We start from the raw sequence: 22,305 nt of genomic DNA on the forward strand, positions 1-22,305 counted from the left end.
ACACGGGCCGGCTCGACTGAAGAGTCCCACGGGGAGAGTCGGCTGACCGCGAAGGAAATCCTCGCACCGCTAGTTCTTCCCCTACGCCCAACTCTTCTCGAGGAGGGGGAGTTAGCACTACGGGATGAGCAGGCCCGGCTGATCAACCGGACTTGGGAAAATGGCCGGTGTTGGAGGGACGACACTTACAAGGCCCTGACGATCCATCGCCAGGTTGAATTCTCGGATCGTCCTGCCAAGTTCAGCGCTCCCCAGCCGATCGTGGACCGGCTAGTCGCCGAAGCGGGCTTCCGCCCTAAACTCGGCCAGGACACAGCCCCCTTGGCGGCTGATCTGCTGGCCAAGTTGGGAGCACCATGTCCAACCTTCAGCTGAAGAGGTACGCCATGATAGCCAACCCGGACGTGCTATTCTTCTCCCAGGCTCTCCGCCACCAGGCCACCGCGGTAACTTTTACTTATCTTATACTCCTTCCCTCACTTGTTGATGATGGTTTTGTTTTCTAACTTTTCTTTGCTCCAGGTTGATTTGTTGTCCCAACGGAGTGCCGATCTGGTGGCCGAGCTTGCCATAAAGATGGAGACGGCCAAGCTGGAGTTGGAGGCAGCCGTGAATCAGAGGGAGGCCGCCAAGGAGGCTCTTGGCCGGGAGACAGCCTGCATCCAGGCAGAGGTGGCCCGTGTGAAGGCGGAGCGCGAGGAGCTCGACCGCGCCAAGGCCGGGTTGGAAGAGGAGTTGTCTCGAAAGGAAAAGGATGCCGATGAACGGGCGACACTCTTGGAGACGGCCGTGGCGCAATCCGCCCTGGATAAGGAGGAGATCCTGGCCTTGAAATCCCGAGTTTGCGAATTGGGCGATGCTCTGCTTCAGGAGAAGGCGGCGCATGAAACGACCCGTCACAAAAAGGAAGAGGCCGAGGTCCTATTGGATGTCACCTTTGACGAGGCCATCTACATGGCCTGGTGCAAGGAGAAAAGTATGAATCTCCTTGTCTTTCCTGATCCTGAGTCAAAGCGGGCCGAGTACGAGGCCAAGGAGAGGGAGGATGCGCTGTAGGCCCGAACCCCAGCCTTGTACCTTTATTAGTGTTTTTGGCTTGTAATTGAATTTAAAACACTGCTACTTTCTCTAGTTTTTACGAAGGCTTCCTTCCATTGTTCCAAGTAGAAATTTCATTTTGTTATCACGACTAACTGATTGCAAGGGTTTAGTCCCGGTTCCAACGCCCTGGACTAGACCCAACGACTTAATTTTCCAAGTTTCTAATCCCAGCACCCAGTCCAGGGCCCTCGGGTTTGGTTTAACTTGAAGTTCTGTTCTCCTTTTATCAATTTTAGGCCCTGGCTTTGCCCTGGGACGAACCGGATGCTTTTACATCCCGGACGTCGATTGTCCGGATTGGACGAGCCCTGAGACCCGTCCTCTTTATTTTATTTCCCCGGACATCACTTGTCCAGGGCGGGCCCGGCCTTGGTCCCGGTTTTTCTTTACGTGATACCCCCGGACATCGTTCGTCCGGGGCGGGATCGACTTTTGAGGCCCGGTCCTCTGCTTTATAACTCCGGACGTCGTTCGTCCGGGGTGGGACCGACCATGGGCTCGGTCCTATTTTGTACCCCTGGACGTCGTTCGTCCAGGGTGGGACCGACCTCTGGCTCGGTCCTCTTTTATACCCCCGGACATCGTTCGTCCGAGGTGGGACCGGCCTCGGGCTCGGTCCTCTTTGTTTTATACCCCCGGACATCGTTCGTCCGGGGCGCGACCAGCGCTTGGCGTGGTCCTCTTTTATACCCCCGGACGTCGTTCGTCCGAGGTGGGATCGGCCTCGGGCTCGGTCCTCTTTGTTTTATACCCCCAGACATCGTTCGTCCAGGGCAGGACCAGCCTCGGGCGTGGTCCTCTTTTATACCCCCAGACGTCGTTCGTCCGAGGTGGGACCGGCCTCGGGCTCGATCCTCTTTGTTTTATACCCCCGGACATCGTTCGTCCAGGGCGGGACCTGCCTCGGACGTGGTCCTCTTTTATACCCCCGGACGTCGTTCGTCCGCGGTGGGACCTGCCTCGGGCTCGGTTCTCTTTTATACCCCTGGACGTCGTTCGTCCGAGGTGGGACCGGCCTCGGGCTCGGTCCTCTTTTATACCCCCGGACGTCGTTCATCCGAGGTGGGACCGGCCTCGGGCTCGGTCCTCTTTGTTTTATACCCCCGGACATCGTTCGTTCGGGGCGGGACCAGCTTCGGGCGTGGTTCTCTTTTATACCCTCGGACGTCATTCGTCCGAGGTGGGACCATCCTCGGGCTCGGTCCTCTTTTATACCCCCGTACATCGTTCGTCTGAGGTGGGACCGGCCTCGGGCTCGGTCCTCTTTTATACCCCCCCGGACATCGTTTGTCCGAGGTGGGACCGGCCTTGGGCTCCCGTCTCCCGGACTGTAGTCCGAGCATGGAGTAGCCTAAACTTGCGCCCCGCCAGGTGTTTGCTTATGCATGGGATGGTACCCCCCGCAAGTGAGCGGAGACAGGTCTGGGGTCACTTGAGAAAGATTTAGCATAGTTTTGACAATAGCCCTTTATGACGTTTTGCACACGTCATTTCCATTGTTTAAAAGACATTCGCCCTGAGGTGTACATTGTTTACAACGAAAATATTAAACTGGGAAAAGCTCCCGGACTATTGATAGTATTTTCGGAGATGCTTCGCATTTCAGGCTCGCGGGACTTCCGAGCCATCGAGCCGCTTCAAGCGATACGTTCCGGGGCATACCTCGTGTTGGATCTCATATGGCCCCTCCCAATTAGGGCCCAGAACCCCCACTCCCGGATCTTGAGTAGCCGGGAAGACTCTTCGCAGGACTAGATCGCCGGTTCCAAACTTATGGCTCTTGACTCTGGAGTTGAAGTGCCGCGCAATTTTGCCCTGGTACATCTTCAGCTGCACTTGCGACTCTTCCCGGATCTCTTTGATGAGATCCAGCGATTCCTGGAGTAAGGCGTGGTTCTGGGTGGGATCATATGTGTCGCGTCGGTGGGACGGGACGGTCGTTTCGATTGGGATGACGGCTTCGCATCCATAGACCATAGAGTAGGGGGTGTGTCCGGTCAACGTCCTCTCGGTCGTCCGGTAGGCCCATAGTACGCGGGGGAGTTCCTCGGGCCATTTGCTCTTACAGGCCTGGAGATTTTTCTACAGTGTCCCCTTTAGGATTTTGCTCACGGCTTCTGCCTGCCCGTTTGCCTGAGGTCTGGAAATCGCGGAGAAGCTCTTCACCATACCGTGCCTTTGGCAAAAATCCGTGAAGTGGGCGCTGTCGAACTGCTTCCTGTTGTCGGACACGATTTTGTAGGGGAGGCCATACCGACACACTATGTTGTTGATGACGAAATCTAAGGCCTTTTTGGAGGTGATTGTGTTCATGGGCTCTGCCTCAAACCATTTTGTGTAATAGTCCACAGCCACAATGGCATACTTTACCCCTCCTTTCCCTGTCGGGAGGGATCCCACAAGATCGATCCCCCAAACTGCAAAGGGCCAGGGGCTATTCATCAAGGTTATCTCTGTCGGGGGGGCCTGTGGGACCTTCGCGTACCTCTGGCACTGTTCGCACTTGCGGACGTAGTCGATACAGTCTTTCTTCATGGTCGGCCAGAAGTATCCTTGGCGCAGGATCTTCTTGGACAGACTGGGCCCGGCAGTGTGATCTCCGCAAAAACCTTCATACACCTCATGGATGATGGCGCTCAGCTCAGTCCCGGACACGCTCCTGAGGTAAGGCATGGATAGCCCCCGGCGGTAGAGTTTTCCGTCCATTATGACGTACCGGTGGGCCTGGTACAAGAGTTTCCTGGCTGTGACCCGGTCGTTTGGAACTTCCCCGGTGGACAGGTATCGGATCAGCGGTCGGTCCCATCCAGGAAGCGGAGTGGTCGATGGTGTGTACGGCGGGGTCCCTGATGCTCGGGATGGGGAGATGGTTGACGGGAACCAGCTCGGCCTCTGCGTCGGTGGCCAGCTTCGCTAGTGTATCTGTGAAGACATTTTGCTCCCGGGGGATCTGACGGATGGAATGCGCTGCAAACGTCTAGAGCATTTCCCTCGTTTGAGTCATGTATGCCGCCATTCTCTCTCCCTTGGTTTGATACTCCCCCGAGATTTGTCTCACGACTAGCTGGGAATCACTGTAAATTTCCAGGTTCGCTGCCCCTACCTCTGGGGCCAAGCGCAGACCGGCTAGGAAAGCTTCATGCTCTGCCTCGTTGTTCGATGCCTTGAACTGGAAACGGAGGGCATTTTGTAGCTGGTGCCCCTGCGGTGACACCAAGATGATCCCGGCCCCGGCCCCATTCTATTTCGGGGCCCCGTCCACGAAGATTTTCCACACGGGCGCCGCAGGGGCCTCGGGAATACTGTCTTCCGGAGAAATCCCGGAACATTCGACGATGAAATCGGCCAGGGCCTGTCCCTTAATGGACACCCTGGGCACGTAAGATATATCGAACTGGCTTAGCTCCATGGCCCACTTCAGGAGTCTTCCCGATGACTCGGGCTTCTGTAATACCTGCCGTAGGGGATGGTTGGTTAAGACCTTTATGGTGTGGGCCTGCAAGTAAGGTCGAAGCTTCCTAGACGCCATCAGCAGGCAGAAAGTCAGCTTTTCGATCAACGGGTAGCGAGATTCAGCGTCTAGCAACGGCTTGCTTACATAGTATACCGGGAGCTGTGTCCTTTCTTCCTCTCGTACCAACGCGGCGCTGATCGCGTGCTCGGTCACGGCTAGGTATAGATACAGGGACTCCCCTTCCACCGGTTTCGCCAGGATCGGGGCTTTGGCCAGGTGTTCTTTCTGCTTCCGGAAGGCCTCTTCGCACTCGGGCGACCACTCGAAACGCTGGCTTCCTTGAAGGACGTTGAAGAACGGGATGCACTTGTCCGTGGATTTAGAAACGAAACGGCTCAGGGCGGCCACTGGCCCCGTCAGGCTTTGCACGTCCTTGTGCTTCCGGGGAGAGGCCATGTCGATCAGTGCCTTGATCTTATCCGGATTGGCTTCTATTCCCCGGAAACTCACTATGAAGCCCAGGAACTTCCCGGAAGCCACGCTGAAAGTGCACTTCTTAGGATTCAGCTTCATCCCGTACTTCCGGATAACCACAAAAGCCTCCGCCAAGTCGTCCGAATGTTTCCGGGATGTCTTAGACTTGACCAGCATATCATCGATGTATACCTCCATGTTTCATCCTAACTGGGCCCGAAACATCCGATTGACGAGTCTTTGGTATGTTGCTTCGGCATTCTTGAGTCCGAAAGGCATGACTATGTAGCAATAGATTCCCTTGTCGGTTTGGAAACTGGTGTGCTCCTGATCAGCCACGTGCATATAGATCTGATTGTAGCCGGAGTAAGCGTCCATGAAGCTCAAGATCTCATATCCGGATGTGGCATCCACCATTTGGTCGATCCGGGGAAGCGGGAAACAGTCCTTCGGACAGGCTTTGTTGAGGTCCGTGAAGTCAATGCACGTTCTCCAAGTCCCGTTCGGTTTCGGCACCAGGACGAGATTGGCCAGCCACACGGGGTATACAGATTCACGAATGAAGTTGATAGAAGACAGCTTCTCAACCTCCAGTTTAAGGGCCTCGGCCCTCTCTGTCCCCAAAGGCCTGCGTTTCTGGTGGACCGGAGTCGCGTTTGGGTCAATACTCAACGCGTGGCAAATGATATTGCGGTCTATCCCGGTCATGTCGGAGGGGGACCAGGCCAGAAGGTCCTGGTTTCCCTTGACTTGGGTGATGATGGCGGCCCGGATGTCTGCCGGCAGGCTCTTTCTGACTTGGATGATCCGGGTCGGATATGTTTCACTAATGCACACCTCTTCTATTTCGTCCATTGGCTCCAGGACGCAATCGTCCCCTATCCGCGGGTCCAGGTCGTCCTCTTCCCGGACCATCCTCTCAATGGGCGGGAGGAGAACTGGTTCGACGGGCTCCTTGCGGGACCATGTATATGGGCCGGGCGGAGACATGGTATCACTTCCTGGCGCTCTTTTGGTCGCCCCGGACGGTTCCTACCCCTCCGTTGTCGCATGGGAACTTCATGCAAAGATGGCGGATGGAGGTGATGGCCCCGAACTCGACCAGTGCGGGGCGGCCAAAATTGACGTTGTAAGCGGTGGGGCAGTCCACCACTACAAAGGTGCAGAACTTGAACGAGTGTTGCAATTCGCCCCCCAGCGTAACCGGCAGCTGGATCTTTCCCATGGGGAGAAGCGCATCCCCGTTGAAGCCGTAAATTGAGTCGGGAAGGATGCCAGATCCGCTTCCGTCAAGCCAATGGCGGTGAAGGCAGGCTTAAACAACAGATTGACGGAACTTCCGTCGTCCACCAACACGCGGGACACCAACTTGTTCGCGATTTGAGCATCTATGACCAGCGAGTCATGGTGCGGAAAGTGGACATTGCGGGCGTCGTCCACTGTGAAGGTGATGGGGATGTTTATCAACTTAGGGCGCTGAGCCGGACCCTGGACAAGGGTGCAAACTTCCTGGTTGTTGTCCAGCTCGCTCAGGTAGCGCTTTTGGTCATTCCTCGAAGGCCCTCCCAGGTGAGGTCCGCCCGAAATGGTTGCCACATGTTCGTCAACTCGAGGGGGTGCTGCCCCAGAGGGATAAGGCATTTCGGGGCCGGGAACTTGCCCGGCGAGGGCCCCCTGAGGGGCCTGCGCTGGAGGTCCCTGTGCATACCCTCCCTTGGGGGGGTATGCCCGAGTCGTTCCCGGGGCCGTGGGTTGCCCGGGGCGTACTGACACGCCCGGGACTCCCACGGGCATCCTCACCCACTGGTGGAGGTGCCCCAGTTTGATGAGATTTTCAATCTCATCTTTGAGCTGCCGACACTCATCGGTGGTGTGGCCCACATCCTTGTGATAGGCGCATCTTTTGTTGGTGTCTCTCGGATTCCTTGCCCCCTTAAACATGGGGCTAGGCTTCCGGTAGTGGACCGCCCTCTCTGTTGCCAGATAGATGTTTTCCCTGGTGTCCACCAAATTGGTGTATTCTGAATATTGGGGCTCGTGGCCCCTCTTCCCCTTTTTGGCCGGCTCTGGCCTTTGCCTGATCGCTTCCCCCGGGAGGGATTCACGCTTGCCTCAGTCACTCCCGTTTGTGACTGCTGGGCCACGACGGGGGCCATGCTGTGTCCCGCCGGCGCGACGCCATAATCGAAGAAGTGGGTTGACTGGGCCGGGGCGTACCCCGAAGTGGCAGGGCCGTATACCGTAGGGGTGTAACTGACTCTGGGCGTGACGGCCTGTCCCGGGGCAATGGGGGGCGTGGCGTAGGACTGCACCGGGAACTGTCCCGCATATCCCGGAATCGTCTGAGAGGCGGGATGAGAAGCCGGGGGCCACCCGAAGGCCTGGATCTGGGCTTCCTCCCAGTTGATGAATCCTTGGGCCCTCCTGATGAATTCTTCCAAGGTGGCGGCCTTGCTGCGCTGCATGTCATCCCAAAGGGGGGACCCAGCCCGGATCCCGGACTGCAGTGCCACCAGGCGCTGTCCGTCGTCGACTTTCGTCTTGGAGGCTTTTTCAGTAAAGCGCTGGATGTAGGCCCTCAGGGTCTCCGCGGGGAGTTGCTTAATATTTGCGAGGGCGCTAATTTGCATATCCATCCTCATGGCGCCCACAAACTGCTTTCAAAACGCTGACTGCAGCCCAGACCAGGATTGGATGGACCCCGGTTTAAGCCTCTTCCACCATTCTTTGGCGGGACCGCCCAAAGTGATCGAGAAGCAGAGGCATTTGCCGTCGTCGCTGACATGGGCCACTGTCAGGTGTCAGTTGTACCGGGACAGATGGTCCATGGGGTCGGTATTTCCAGTATAGGCAGTGAGGCTCGGCATCTTGAACCCCTTGGGGAGTACGGCGTCCAGGATGTGCCTCGCGCATGGCTCTTTATCCTCTTCGTCGGAGTCAGTGTCCACGACTTGTTGCTTGCGGACCAGGCGATCAGTGACCTTTTTTAATGCGGCCATCTGCTCCATGAGCAGCTTGGCCGTGCCATCCTTCAGGGGAATTCTCTCGTTCCTCCTGTCATTTATGTTGTTCCTGAGGTCGCCGTCTCGAGGTAGGATTTTTTCCTTGCGAGCTCGCTCTTTCCGAGCGTTCAGTCCATCGCGTAAATCTATCTGGGAAGTGTCGTCCCCTGAACTGAGGGCGTGACGTTCCTCGCGGCGAGGCCGTTCCCGACGGTTCTTGTTAACCGAGGCACTTGGGTACAAAGGCCTTTCCCGCCCGTTTGGCCCTGGGGCGTGCCGGGGCTATGCATTCCGCGGCCGCGTCCCCTGCGGATTGATCAGGTGGCCTCGTCCTAGGACGGGGCGCACCTTCTCTTTCCTAGGCAGCGGCCGTGAACGTGCCCCGACTTTCTCGACGGGGGTGGTCTTCTCCCGGGTCTTCCGTCGCTCCCCGTCCGGGCCTCCCGGAGCCAGTTCAGAAAAAGGCTCCGGGGGATGGACCGAGCTGGCACCTCTGGGGACCCCGGCTTGCTCTCGGGGAGCAAGTTGCTGCGTTTCTGGAAGTGGGCCAGTTGTGGGGTTGGCTGCCGGACCCTGCGCAGCCATGAGCGCCTGCAGGGATTGGAAAGACTCTTGCATCCGTCGATACGCCTCCGCCTGCTCAGCGATCCTGGCTTCCTTATCCAGGACTTGCTGCCTTAGTCTGGTCACCTCCAAGTCTTGCTGATCACCGCAGGGGGTCTTGGGATCCGCAGCTTCGTCGTGGTATTCCCCCTCATTTTCCTCTTCATAATACTCCTCCTCGTTTTCCACTTCATATTCTGTCCCTCCCTCGTAGTCCTGCGACTCGTCTTGGTGAGATGTTTGAGGAGGCACGTCCTCGGGCAGTTCCTGAGGAATATGCTGCGAAGGCAGCGGGTCTCCGTTGCCCTGCTCTGGATTGGTAGGGTCGAAGGTGGTGTGTCATGTGTTCACCATCGTAGTAAAGGCCTGACGTTAGCACTAGTTTCCTTCAGCTCTCAATGAAAGCACCAAACTGTTAACCGAGATTTTCGGCAACTCTATTAATAACTAATATTTATTGATAATAATAATGAAAGCAGACGATTAACACAGGGTTTTTACGTGGTTGGGGCGTTAACTAGCCTTAGTCCACGAGTCTATATTATTAGAGCTTGAAGAAGCTTTTACAATGGAGTTTTCTCTCTATATTTTGACAGAGTTCCTGTCCTTTTTATGTAAGGAGAGACCCCTTTTACAGTGTTCTATAGCTTATATTTATAGACTTAGGGGAACACCGGGTCTGGGCCGGGTCCGACCCAGGGCCATCGAAGAAATGAATATATGTGGCCTTTCTAGTGGAGGCCCAATACAAAAGGTACAAAATACATAAATTCCAAGCCAGCTAAGGCCCAACAGGTTGACCTTAGGGCTACATATCGCCCGACAAAACGACGCTTTTGGTCTGGCCACTTCGAGTCACGAGGCAGATTCAGGAGACAAGACCAGTCAGAGTACTTGGCTGCGCAGGCCTGACACGTCGGCGTGCAATCCCGAGGTGACCTTTTCTGCAGGTGAAAAGTGGGGACAACGCCCACGTGGAATGAGGCGGCTTCAAGATCCTAGACGCTTGGCCCCTTCAACCGGGGGTGAGGTGATCCGGGTCCATTTACCTTTGTCCCGCTTCGTTTACCACAAGCCCGGACCGTATCAGGGTCCGGGACCTGGACGTGTAGGCCTCGAGGGTTCGAACGCTCTGTGCACCACCCGGACTATCGTCGCGGAGGACGGGCCCGGAGGGACATCCCAGACCCCTCCAATGGGCCCCGACATGCATCTCCGGTCCACACCCTTCCCCTTAGCACTCTTCGTACCAAGAGGCCTTGGGCCGGGCCCGCATGCATACATGGCCCCTGACAACAGGCCTGGACGAAGACTCCGAGCCCATGCAGGAAATGGGGATAATAGGTAATACTTTCTTTCTCTAAAAAATAATGTATAAAAAATATAATACATTATTGAACTTTGAATAGGCTATGTTAATAATCTTTGGTTTTGGTTTCCCTTCCCATATATATAAATGGACTCTCTCTGTATTAGACTAAGCATTCAGATAATATCAAATTATTTTCGTTCATAAATTTGTCTCTCTCTTCTTCACAACTGAATCTAATATGGTATCAAAGAATTTCTCTATTATACTTTCTTGATTTTTCTTCCTCTTCCTCATTCGATATTCTTCCTCCTCAATGGCTCGCACACGCTCCGGTCGCACCACACCTTTTGCAGATCCAGTCAGTACCGACTCTTCTAACCCCATTAATGGCACCTATACTGAGCTTCCTCCTCCCATCAATGGTGGTCCTTCTCCCTCTGTCTCTCAATCCACCGATCACACCATCTCAAAGAATGACCTTTACAACCTCTCCAATGCCGACCACCCAGGAGTTGTTATTGCCAATATTCTTCAAGGAACTAGTAATTAGAATGCTTGGTCTAGAGAAATTAAGCGCTCACTGGTTGCCAAGAACAAATGGGTTTCGTTCTTGGCACACTCACTATGCCGCCTATCAACAATCCTTCCTACAACTCTTGGATTCAATGCAACTCCATGGTCACGAGTTGGATTCTCAATTATGTTTCTCCCCACATCGCTAATAGTATTATTTACCATAACAGGGCTTCAACCATGTGGCAAGACCTGCACGACAGATTCCATTAGAGTAATGGACCTAAAGTATATCAATTGAAGCAATCAATTGTTAATAATCGACAAGGGGACCTTGATATCACCACGCACTTCACCAATTTAAAATATCCTTGGGAAGAATTTTGTGCTTTTCGTCCAATCATAGTTTGTGCTTGTGGTGGTGGTAAGGAACTTCTTGATCATCAACATCAAGATTACATTATGTTTTTGTTGTTGGGGCTCAATGAAGTTTACAGCCCAATCTAATCCCAAATCTTGATGATGGATCCTCTCTCCACAATCAACAAGGATTTTTCTTTGGTCATTCAAGAAGAAAATCAAAGAGGGATTCTACCTATACCACCATCATTGGCTGCCCCAGTTCAAGCTCCTCGGTATAATGGCAAGGAACCATTGTTGTGAACTCACTATGGCTTGCAAAACCATACACGTGATAAGTGTTATAAGCTTCATGGTTAACCTCCTAGATGGAAACCTAAGCCACATGATTCTACTACACACTCTTCGTATCACTCAAAGCAAGACCATCAACCACCTCAAGACTCTGTCGTTGCTGTCTGAAATGATGCACCACCAACTACTCTCACTTCTGCTTAGTGCCAACAATTGATGACCATATTAGCTAACCAAATGCAAGCTCATTCCACTGAAACCTCTGCTTCTGACTCTCAAGTTTCTGGTAACCACTCTAACTCATCTATTTGTTGGCTCATAGATACCGATGCTAGCCATCATATATGTCAAGATGTTACATTATTTCACTTTTTTAATTCTTCACTCCATCCTTCTTTTATTTCCTTACCAAATGGTTTAAATGCTCTTGTTTTAAGAGCTGGAACTATTAAGCTTTCTCCCACATTAATCCTCTATGATGTGTTATATGTTCCGTCATTTAGTGTCATTCTCATCTCTGTTAGTGCTCTATGTAAACAATCACAATGCATTCTTCTGTTTGATTTAAATCATTGCACAATTCAGGACAACCGCTGCCATTCTCAAATTGGGAGGGCTGACTGTGTTGGCAACCTTTATATGATGGATTTTGCACATGTTGCTGCCATAACTATAACTATTGATACTTGGCATTCCCAACTTAGACATCCAGCTCTAAACATGATTGAGCATAGAAATAACATGCTTTCTTTTAGTACTTTCAAGAAGACTCATACTCCATGTACTATTTGCCATCTTGCCAGACAAAGAAAAATGTCTTATGTTTCCAATAACAATGTTTCCGATTGTATTTTTGATCTAATTCATATAGATGTTTGGGGCCCTTTTACTCAAGAAACTAGAGAAGGTTTTAGATATTTTCTTACAATAGTTGATGATCATTCTCGATATACATGGTTATTTTTGTTTAAATCTAAATCTGATGTGGTTGCTATTATTTATAATTTCTTTACTGTGATTAAAACTCAGTTTGGTAAAACTATAAAAGGGGTTCGGTCTGATAATGCCAGGGAATTGGCTTTTTAATTTTTTTTTTTAAAACTCAAGGTACTATACACTACTTTTCACGTGTTGATTGTTCCGAGCAAAATGTGGTAGTTGAAGGCAAACACCAACATTTGCTCAATGTTGCTAGAGCTTTAATATTCCAATCAGGTTTGTCTCTTGTGTATTGGGGAGATGCTGTCCTCATACCCACACATCTCATAAATAGTTCACCAACCAAACCACTCAACAAAAGACTCCATATGAGGTATCACATTCTAAAACCCTACTTATGATCATTTACACACTTTTGGATGCTTGTGTTTCATCTCTACCTTAAAAGGAAATCGACACAAGTTTGATCCAAGAGCAAAACCATGCATTTTTATAGGGTATCCCCAAGGTATGAAGGCTTACAAAGTACTTGAAATTCAAAAAAATAAAATCACCATTTCTCGAGATATCATTTTTTATGAGAATGTCTTTCCTTTTTTGTATAATGTTTCTGAAAAATACACTAATTCTTTACTTTCTGACTCTATTTTACCTCACTTTGTGCCAAAAAATTATGACCAAGACATCCCTGATGCCCATACATCATTGCATGGTGCTCAAGTTAAACATTCAACACTTCCAAAGTCAGATTCGACACCAAATCCCATACCTCCTACATCTATCATCACTCGATCAGGGAGGATTTCTCAACCCACTTCATATTTACAAAAATATCATTGTTTTAATTCTCATACAACATCTAAATTTATTTCAGCACATGATTCCACTGCTTACCCACTTTCAAAAATTCTAAAGCTATTGGCTGTAAGTGGGTTTGTAAAACCAAAAGGAAAGCTGATAGTACTATAGAAAGACTCAAAGAACGACTTGTTGCCAAAGGGTATACTCAACAAGAAGGTGTTGATTATTTTGACACCTTTTCTCCAGTTGCTAAAATGGTTACTGTTAAGTTACTATTAGCTCTAGCTGCCCAAAATGGTTGGTTCTTACACCAGCTAGATGTAAATAATGTATTTCTCAATAGTGACCTCCAAGAGGAAGTCTATATGATGATTCCTCAAGGATAGCCACTCAAGGGGGAGCACAAAACTTTCTCTAAACCAGTTTGTAGATTACATAAAAGTTTATATGGGCTTAAACAAGCACCTAGACAATGGAATACCAATTAACTAATGCTTTACTTGCTTATGGTTTCAAACATTCATAAGTTGATTACTCTCTTTTCATTAAGAATGACTCTAATGTCTTTCTTACTCTTTTGATATATGTGGATGATGTTATGGTTGTGAGCAATTCACATGAAGTCATAAAATCATTAATTTCATATTTATCTTCTTGTTTCCAATTAAGAGATCTTGGTTTTGAAATTTCCATGTTTAAAAAATGACTCTTCTTATCTCAAAGAGGCTATGCTTTACAAATTTTAGAAGAAACAGGAAATATAGGGTGTCAGACAGCATCTACACCAGTGGAAGTCAATATCAAACTATCAAATGAATATGGCGAACTCCTTGAAGATCCCACATCATATCGACGACTTATTGGCAAACTTCTCTACCTCACAATCACACGGCCACATCTGTCATATGCCATCAATCGACTTAGTCAATACCTTTCCAATCCTTGCCAACCTCATCTCATTACTTCCCAATTCGTTCTCCATTACATCAAGCAAACATAAGGCTGAGGCTTACTATATCTAGCAAACAACACTATTGCCAAACCTTCCCCAAGTTCATTATGGCATTCAGATTATAATTTGCAAGTATTTTGTGACGCTGATTGGGCTGCCTGTCCGGATAAACGCTGCTCCATTACTGGTTTATGCATCTTCCTCAATGGTTCTCTCATTTCTTGGAATTCCAAAAAGTAACAAATAATCTCACGCTCATCTACTGAGTTTGAATATCGATCCATGGCGAACTCCACTGCTGAAGTGATTTGGCTTGTTTCATTACTCAAAGAACTTGGTTTGTCTTAAGCAAAACCAACCCTTCTCTATTGTAACAACCAGTTAGCATACACATTTCCTCCAATCTTGTCTTTCATGAAAGAACAAAACACATAGAGATTGACTGCCACATTGTAAGGGACAAAATAAATGAAGGGGTCCTCAAAACTCTTCATGTTTCCAGCCACAACCATCTTACCGATATACTAACCAAGCCTCTTCCACTGACTCAATTTCATCACTTAGTGTCCAAGATGGGTCTTCATTGAATTTATGACCCATCTTAAGGGGGAGTATTAGATACAATAAATTGTAATTAGTTATTAGGATTACTTTTCTGTTAGACTTTTCTTTTCCCCATTTCCTTGGTTTTGGGTTTCCCTTCCCATATATATAAAGAGCCTCTCTCGGTATTAGACTAAGCATTCAGATAATATCAAAAGGTATTCGTTCATAAATCTCTCTCTTTTTCTTGACTGAATCTAGTAGTTATTAGTTATGTTTACAACATAACAACTAATATTTTTAATATATTTTACTGGAGTAGTATAATTTATATATATTTACAACTATCTAATTAATGAGTTGCACAGATGGTCCAACTTGTCCAACAAATTTGCATTATTATTTTGAACTGAATATATTTTTAAAGTAAAAAAAATTCTAATGTGATCGGTCAAATTAGACGATTTGATTTGTCCTCTTTTATTAATTACTAGGTGGAAGCAACATGTAATATACGTTTGTTTAGTTTTAAAGTTATAAACATGCTTATTCAAACATGTATTTATTTTTATTATATATTTTTAATTATCATACACATTTTAAATAAATAAAAAAAGTATCGTAAAAATAAATAGAAGATGTTTAGTATAATGTATGACAAAAATGTATTAAAAAAAAATTAGGGCAAAACATTTTCTATTATTTTGATAAAAAAATGGCTCACTTTTAATTTTTTTTACATAAATACTTACATCAATAATCTCTATATATATGACATCTAAACATAACATTGACATATATATATAAATTACAATAATATTTAAAAAGAAATTAATAATAGAATAAAATAAGAATAGAAAAAGTTAAAATGTAGAGTATTATACATGCATCAACTATTTTTAGTTTTTAATGTATATCGCAATGTCTTTTGGTGAATTTGATGAAAAAAAAGCTCCAACCACTTGATAAAAAATAAACTATCAAACAAATTTATAAGATAAACAAAAATGATACGTATGACTTTATTATTTTTAAATAAATATGATTTAATTATTTAAATTATCATAAAATATCTTAAAAATATCATATTTTAATTAATTAATTTATTTTTAAGTTTATGTTTGTTATCCCTGTTTCCTCCCCACACTCGCGACCCTGTATGTTGAGTCCATAGGCCATCCTGAAGGGACCCAGACCGAGCCCAATAGACGGGGAAGGAGTGAGTCCTGGTGGCCCAAGTATCAGTAAGCCCAACATTGTCCCGGAATGTAAGCCAGGACCACGAAGTTGGCACGTTTCATCATCCCGAACCCCTTGTAAAGTGTTGTCCGGGGTGCGATAAGGAAGATGTTTCCTCCAAGTCTGAAAATAGACCGGGAAAATAGTGAATGAGCCTGGGCTCTGGTAAACGAACCAGGGTCTTGGTAAATGAATTAGAATGTTAGTAAACGAACCCGGACCAGGCGATCAGGTTGGGCGTGACAAATTGTTTCCGACACTGACATCACCTTGAGAAACACAGAGTTTTGTCTCCATAACTACTCTGACGGATCCTGTCCCTCGGATCTCCTTAGAAGCCCACGCGAACCAAACTGAAGCTGCGCGCTGTTGTCAGTCTTACAACATGGTTATGCTCAAGCTGGCCCAATGGGCCCTGATTAGTGTATTTTATTTAATAAAATCTGTTGACCGCGTTTTTGGCCAACAACGTGAGAACGTCAAAAACGATAAAACTTTCAAGAGAAATTAAACGACACAGACATTCTTATAAAGAAAGTAAATAACACACGCAATTTTTATAGTGGTTCAGCCCCAATGTGTTGGTAATAACCTAATCCACTTAGAGTTGTGATTATAGATCTATACTCAAGATCAGATGAACTGAGCCAACTGAGTTTCTTCAGTACAGATTACAAGAATACAAGAATTCTTTCAGATACAAGCACTTCCTCTCTCTAGAAAATTCAGACCCAAAATTTCTCCCAAAAATCCATATCTGATCCCATAAGCCATATATTTATAGGCTTAGGATCATACATCTGCTCTCCCCTAGAATCGGGATATTTCATTATATTTATTATATTTAAATTACAAAAATATTCAAAATGTAACAGAACACCCAATTTGTGGGAAGAATGAGAGATTCCCGCGTATGCCAAGACTGATTCTTGTTGAAGCCGTTTCTGGGAATCTTGACGTAGTCTGTTCTACCTGGTTGATGAATATCACCTTCTGGTCGGCCATACCTCTACTGGACAGTCACGCACTTGGCTGGTAGGACACGCACTCCTCTGGTCTAACATGACACTCGGTCTAGCATGCCATGTCTTTGGTCTAACATGGCACTCTGGTCTAGCATGTCATGTCTCTGATCTAACATGGCACACTGGTCTAGCATGTCACATCTCTTGTCTAACATGGCACTCTGGTCTAGCATGCCATATCTCTGATCTAACATGGCACACTGGTCTAGCATGACACATCTCTGGTCTAACATGGCTTACTGAGCTACTCCTAAGCCATGTCACTTTATCACAACTCTGAGGAGCCAATATATTTATTGACTTATTAATGTGTCTTTTATGGACCGTGTACTGCTACTTGTCTCCTCTATTGCCACGTCATCGATCTCCAATTTTTGGGGATAACAAAATCATTTGTATTAAGCCTCCATCAGTGAACAAATAGTGTTTATACCCTTATTGGGCCCAGATTAGTCCGGTCCAAACACAAAGCACTCAACTGCCTATAAATATGAACAGTTGTGCACTGTGGAAGGGATCCGATTTTTCTCCGTAAGCATACACTCTGCTCAAACTCAGAGAAAACTCCATTACTAAAGCTCCTTCAGCTCTAATACAACAGACTTGTGGACTAAGACTCTTTAATGCCCCAACCATATAAAATCCCCTTGTGTGATTATCTCTAATCTTTTCTTTTTTAAGCTCTTTTATCTTTTAAAATTTTAGTTTCCGAAAAACTCGATAAACAATGTTTGTTCTAGTTTTGAATTTGACAGCGAGAATAAGAGATTATATATTATATGTTTAATATAATATAAATATTATACGTAGATTTTAAATTAAAGTTGATTGCTAGTTAAAAAAAAAGTTTGTTGCTAGTTGATGGTAGATTATATGTTTAGTATGATATTATTCTAATATGTGAAGTTTCAGTTTGATTAAATTTTATTTAAATTATAAAACGTGTGATTTTATTATTTTTTAAATAATCATTATTATAAAATATCTTAAAAATATTATATATTAATTTGTTTGTTTATTTAATTTTAAGTCATATTTATAATATAGCGTTAAACATAAGAATATTCTGTTATAGAGAAAAAAAAACCGTTAAAATAAAAAAAATTTGTTATCTCTACACACTTTTTATATAAAAAGATACTTTTGACTCAATTTTCCTAAATTACTACAAAAGAGAGTCTTAAAAAAAACTATAAAAGAGTCTCATATATATCTTTTAAAAAATAAGTGTGGAAACACAAAAATTTGTTGAGAAATTTTTTATCAATTAGCAAATACAATTTCCTTTTGTGATGATGAAAATAGACTGGTCAATAAAAAACAAATTAACAATCTAAAAGCATATATTGATTCCATTCATGATAACTTCGTCATCACTAATATCGTGCTTACTCTCTGGGATAAAAAAGACCACACACACAATCTTATTTCTAGTCACTTCAATTTAAAGTCATGTACATTGTATTTTTAAGTTTCTTTTAAATATGTTAGAATACTTTTACTACTATTATTTGATCTAGAATCAATTTATAAAAGTGGTAACTACTCGACTATATGAGAAGACCAATCATAAAGAGAGATAGATATACAAAAACATTGAGATGTCCTATTCAATCATTTTATAATGTTCTCATTTCCTTTCTAGACATTATGTAGATTGGCATTCAATTTGTATTTAAAATTATTTATAATTACATTTGGAAAGTTTAATAGGTGAAAATAAATCTTACAAGCTTTAATAATAATATTAAGTGTTCCAATAATCGTTTCTTTAATTACTAATGTGTCCCTATTATTTTACTATAACGGATTATACTTCATAATTGATATTAATGATAATAATAAATAAATTTGAATAAAAAGATAAACGGTTTAAATCAATTAGAATACATTAGATGAACAAAATACTTTTCGATTTGAAACAATATTGTTTAAAATAATTTCTAAATTAATAGACTGATGTTGACAACTGAATTATCATTATATATTTTATTTTTGTTGTTTATTTTTTACTTTTTATTTTTGATCTAATTTAGAGTAATTAGTCTCATATATCTATGCTTTCATCATTCCAACTATTTATTTTACATAATATAGATCACTATATAATAATTCTAGTATATAGATCACAAAAATGCTAATTTATTTATTTATTTTTATTTTGTAGTGGTGACAACAAATCGTAAGAACTAAAATCGATTTGACCTTGGAACATCAACACCCTCCACCTACACGCAAAAATCACATGTTCATCTTTCATTATGAACTGAGAAATATATTACATAAGGGATAAAAAACGTACTCGAAAATATAAATATAGTAACTATATTATTATCACAAAATATAATCCATTAAGACAAAAAAAATTATTTCAGAATATTAAGATGGAGAGAAAAACATACATATTGTGGAGCTTACCATAAAAAATAAATGCAAATGAGCCAACATCAAACCTCATTTTAACACAAAAATGCATCCATTAATCCACTCACCTCATAATTTTTCTTAATTCTATAAATCATGTAAGGCTCATTCTACATATCATCACCAAAAGTTATGATCAAATTATTATATAAAATGTTTTAATAGTAAATACAAAAACCTATATATATATATATATAATTTAAATAAATGATAAAATTAATTAAATTGAAAATGACCTGTACAACTTTGATTGCTTTGTGAGTGATGTGAGAAGATTCCTCTATCTAGTTATACTTTGAATTCTGAATACATTTTTTCTTTATGTCCTTGTTTACTTTTCCTTTTTTGTTTTGTTTCAATCATAGTTTCTAGGATTATATTTATATCTTTTTTTTAAGCATGGAAAATGGGGAGGGATATTTGAATCGTTAAATTGTCAGGGGCAAGGAAACTAATGGTAGTTAGATTACCATAGATATATGTCATTAAATACATAAAACTCTCATAAAATTGGAAAAATAGAATGCAAAAATTTTAGGCTGCTAGCTCATCATGTTCAGTCTTTGCCTTTATATTATATAAGTACTATGTAAAAGCATTTTTAAAATTATAAATATTGTCATTTTACCGGTTCCCTATTTTAAAAATAAAAATATATATAATAAAATAAATTAGAATTTTATAGTATATATAAATAATTATATTAATAATCTTTATATATATATATATATACTACAGCTAAACATATTATATATATATTTATATAGTTACATGACATATATATATATATAATATAATAATATTTAAAAAGAATTAATATCAAAAATAAAATAAGAATAGAATAATTCATAGTGTAGACAGTAGTATATATGTATAAATTATTTTTAATTTATAATGTATTTTACAATGTCCATTAGTGAATTTGATAAAGAAAAATAACTCCAACCACTTGATAAAAAACAAACTATCACACAAATTTATAAAATAAAAAAAATGATATGTATGTTTTTATTATTTTTAAATAAATATAATTTAATTATTTAAATTTTCATAAAACATCTTAATAATATTATATTTTAATTAATTAATTTTTGTTTAAGTTTATGTTTGTTTTAATTTTTGAATTTGACAGTGACAACAAAATGTTATATATTATATATTTAATATAATATTAAATTTAAATTTAATTAAATTTTATTTAAGTTATTAAATATATGGTTTTATTATTTTTAAATGATTATTATTGTAAAATATCTCAAAAATATTCGATTTTAATTTGTTTAAGTATTTATATACTTATTTAAGTTTAAGTCATCTTTACAATCTGCCGTTAAATATAAAAATATTCTGTTAAAGTTAACAGAAAAAAATAAAATTCGTTAAAACTAAGAATTTTTGTTATCTACACGCTTTTTATATAGAAGAGATATAAATAGATATAGATATTGATTTTTAAAAATAGTAAACATAATAAAAATAAATATAAGCATTATTATGGTGATTTTTTTAAAATAATAATATGTGCACCCAAAATATACATTCAAACATTACATAGTGATGTGACAATTTAGCATAGCCAATCACATTTATTAAAATTGGGACCCACTGTTTTATAAAGCGGTGCCACATCACCGTATGTAATATTTGAGTACATATTTTAGGTGCACATAACATTACTCTTTTTTTTAACACTGCCTATAGGTACTAAATTTTTATATTAAGATATATATATATATATTTTTAAAGAAAGTGTATTTTGATTTAAAAATATAATTATTACACTTATTTTTGGCACAATAACTTGATAAAAATATGTTGACTCAATACACAAAATAAATTGTTGGCCAATTATGGGTAGCTAGTTGCTATTTAAGTGATCACTATACAAGAAGATGTTTGGTTGCCATACATATAAAACTAGGCAGATAACGTGTATGTGTATTTTTACTTCCTAGGTTCTGGCAATAACCAATAATGAGTGTCTCGCTACCTAAAACCATTACGCTAACAAAGATCATAACAAGGTTAAAGATTCTATATTACTAGAGATTATTTACTCATTTGTTAATTACAACTCACCTACCTCAAGAAACTTAACTCGCCCTAATTCATTTGATTTTGAGATTGGGGAGAAAAAATAATAGTGAGCGTATCCCTTTTAGTCAATCGAACTATACTATAAACCTTCTTTTCATATAGTATTGAATTAATTATTCTTAAAGTTGGTGTGATATTTATTATTATAATATTAAAATATTTATTGATTAAACAGCGAAATAATACTAACAATATAGTATTTAATATAATGCTATTTTAATTTCCATATATATATTTTTTATAATAATGGAATGAGAATTGAAAATTATAAAACTCCCAATAAATTTTATATTAATTATTGCAATAAAATTCTTGATTCCTAATTAGCTCCCCCCCCCCCCCCCCCCTTTTTTTTTCTTTCAGTATTTGGATAATTTTTGGTGCATTTTTATTTTATTTTTATGATGATATATATTGTAGTTATTTAGAGTATGTGTAAATTTTAAAAAAATTCTGAAAAATTTACAGTAATAAAAATAAGATTCAAATATATTATTTTCCATACGCTTATAAAAAAACAGTCACGCATGCAACAAACTATTTAAACATTATTATCGACACTATAAATCATATAAATTTTTTTTCATGATAATCTAAATAATTATAATATATATAATTATAAAAAAATTACGCTAAAAATCATCCAATTATCGAAAATAAGAAAGAATGTAAAAGTGTGCCCTTTTTGGGTGCGTAAGAGAAGCCCCTAAAATATATTAAAGTGAATTAAATTTCTAAAATGGTTTAATTAAGTTAAACTCGATGGTTTAAAATTGTTATCCAACCTAACCCTTTGTCTTCTTTATGATTATGCTCATTAGAATTGGACAGGTGAATAATAATAATTAGGGCTGATCATTGGGCGAGTTGGTCGGGTTATAAAGTATTTTTACCCGTCCAATGTCATAACCGGGTTAGCAAAAATGAACCCGTAACTTGCCAAATTAAGAAAAAAATAAATTTAACCCGTCTAGGTGGGTTGGTCAGGTCAACCCGTCCAAACCGAAGTAATATATATATATTTTACATTTTTGTAGTTTTTTTCTCTTTTAAATACTAGTACTAATAGTGTGAAGTTTATCTTTTTAAGTTTAAAACAATATTTTTAATTTATAGTAAAAAAATAAAACAAAACTTAATTAATTTATATATTTATTTAAAAAAATTTCTTA

The sequence above is a fragment of the Humulus lupulus genome, chromosome 8, assembly GCF_963169125.1.
Source record: "Humulus lupulus chromosome 8, drHumLupu1.1, whole genome shotgun sequence".
Lineage (NCBI taxonomy): Eukaryota > Viridiplantae > Streptophyta > Magnoliopsida > Rosales > Cannabaceae > Humulus > Humulus lupulus.